The following is a 2,500-nucleotide window of genomic DNA, read 5'->3' as shown; positions in this document are numbered from 1 at the left end:
CACACACTCATGAGGTCACGGTAGAAAAAAGAAAGAATGAAAAAAAGTAACATTCCATCCGGCGTTCCAGTGAGCAGGGTGTTGAAAAAGATGTTGAAAGAGTGAGTGCTTTTAATTTTTTATTTCTTTATTATTTTCCAGCCCCTAAGGCGTGAATTTGGTGTTTTGCGAAGCTCAAATTTGAATACCAGAAGCGTGAGGTTGGTGATGCATAGAAGTGTAGAAGTGAAGTGTAGAAGTGAAGTGTATTGAAGCGAGGGAGGGATTGATATGATTCTCTTTTCTTTCCTCTCTTTTTTTCTACCTTTTCTTTACCTGTGAATATCAAAGAAGTGAGTTTGGTGTATTCGAGGTGTAGAAGTGTATTTGAAGTGAGGTGTATTGAACCGAGGGAAGTGATTTATATGACTCTCCCTTACTTTATTCCTCTTTTTCTCTACCTTTTCTTTACCTGTGAATATCAAAGAAGTGAGTTTGGTATATTCGAGGTGTAGAAGTGTATTTGAAGTGAAGTGTATTGAAGCGAGGGAAGTGGTTTATATGACTCTCCCTTACTTCTTTCCTCTCTTTTTCTACCTTTCCTTTACCTGTGAATATGAAAGAAGTGAGTTTGGTGTATTCGAGGTGAAGTGTATTTGAAGTGAAGTGTATTGAAGCGAGGGAAGTGATTTATATGACTCTCCCTTACTTCTTTCCTCTCTTTTTTCTGCCTTTTCCTTTACCTGTGAATATCAAAAAAGTGAGTTTGGTATATTCGAAGTTTAGAAGTGTATTAAATTTTGAAGTGAAGTGTATTGAAGCGAGGGAAGTGATTTATATGATTCTCCCTCCTTTCTTTCCTCTCTTTTTCTACCTTTCCTTTACCTGTGAATATGAAAGAAGTGAGTTTGGTATATTCGAGGTGTAGAAGTGTATTTGAAGTGAAGTGTATTGAAGCGAAGAAGTAATTTATATGATTCTCCCTTACTTCTTTCATCTCTTTTCTACCTTTCCTTTACCTGTGAATATGAAAGAAGTGAGTTTGATATATTCGAGGTGCAGAAGTGTATTTGAAGTGAAGTGTATTGAAGCGAGGGAAGTGGTTTACATGACTCTCCCTTATTTCTTTCCTCTCTTTTCTACCTTTTCCTTTACCTGTGAATATGAAAGAAGTGAGTTTGATATATTCGAAGTGTAGAAGTGTATTTGAAGTGAAGTGTATTGAAGCGAGGGAAGTGGTTTATATGACTCTCCCTTACTTCTTTCCTCTTTTTTTCTGACTTTTCCTTTACCTGTGAATATGAAAGAAGTGAGTTTGATATATTCGAAGTGTAGAAGTGTATTTGAAGTGAAGTGTATTGAAGCGAGGGAGTGATTTATATGACTCTCCCTTACTCCTTTCCTCTTTTTTTCTGCCTTTTCCTTTACCTGTGAATATCAAGGAAATAAGTTTGATGAATTTCGAAGTGTGGAAGTGTAGCTGTGAAGTGTAACGAAGCGAAGGAAGTGTGGAAGTGTAGCTGTGAGGTAGAGAAGAATAAGAAACAATAGGAAGAGAGAGAAAAAAAGAGAAAGGGAATAATGGAAAAAAAGTTGATGAAGGAAAAAGGGAATTAAAAAAGAGACCGATAAAAGGAAAATAAAAAGAGAAAAAGGGAGGAAAGGTTGATGGAAGAAAAGGAAGAAGAGAAAGAAGAAGAGGAATAGGAATATAGACAAAAAAAGATGTGTCATTTTTGTACAGACTTCACAACCTCGTTCTTGACATTCTTGGGTGAATAAAAAGAAGGAATAAAAAGAGACGCCGATAAAGAGAAAAGAGAAAGGTAATAATGGAGAAAAAGTTGATGAAGGAAAAAGGGAAGTAAAAATGAGACCGATAAAAAGAACAGAAAAAGAGAAAATTGGAGGAAAAGTTGATGAAGGAAAAAGGGAAATAAAAAAGAAACGGATAAAAGGAAAAGCAAAAGAGAAAAAGGGAGGAAAAGTTGATGGAAGAGAAAGAGGAGAAGGAGGAGGAGGAGGAGGTGGAGGAGGGAAGGAACTGAGGAAGAACAGAAGTACAAAAAGGAAGAGCCATAAAAGTTGATGGGAGAGGAAGTGAAGGAAAAAAGAGGAAGAGGAGGAGAAGAAGGAGGAGGAGGAGGAGGAGGAGAAGAGGAGGAGGAGGAGGAGACAGGAAGAAACTGTGTCACGCACCTTAAAGAACACGGGAAAAAAGTAATGAAGTGGAGGGAAAAAAAGGAGGAAGGAGAGAGAGAGAGAGAGAGAGAGAGAGAGAGAGAGAGAGAGAGAGAGAGAGAGAGAGAGAGAGAGAGAGAGAGAGAGAGAGAGAGAGAGAGAGAGAGAGAGAGAGAGAGAGAGAGAGAGAGAGAGAGAGAGAGAGAGAGAGAGAGGATGAGGAGAAAATAATAAAGATGGAGGAAAGAAGAAGAATGGAGATGGGAAGAGGAGAAGAGAGACAAGAGAAAGGGGAGGAAGGGAAAGTATTGGAGGGAAGGAGAAGAGAAAATAAGGAGAA

General features: G+C 38.1%; 1 protein-coding gene across 1 annotated transcript in view; it reads left to right on the top strand.

Moving 5' to 3' along the window:
• The window catches only part of LOC126981789 (uncharacterized), a 68,676-nt gene that overhangs the window by 18,188 nt on the left and 47,988 nt on the right, over nucleotides 1-2,500 (top strand). The gene's annotated exons all lie outside the window — the stretch shown is intronic.

The sequence above is a fragment of the Eriocheir sinensis genome, chromosome 49, assembly GCF_024679095.1.
Source record: "Eriocheir sinensis breed Jianghai 21 chromosome 49, ASM2467909v1, whole genome shotgun sequence".
In the NCBI taxonomy this organism is placed as follows: domain Eukaryota; kingdom Metazoa; phylum Arthropoda; class Malacostraca; order Decapoda; family Varunidae; genus Eriocheir; species Eriocheir sinensis.
The sequence above is the reverse complement of the archived record's forward strand: the minus strand, read 5'-3'. Positions and strand labels throughout refer to the sequence as shown.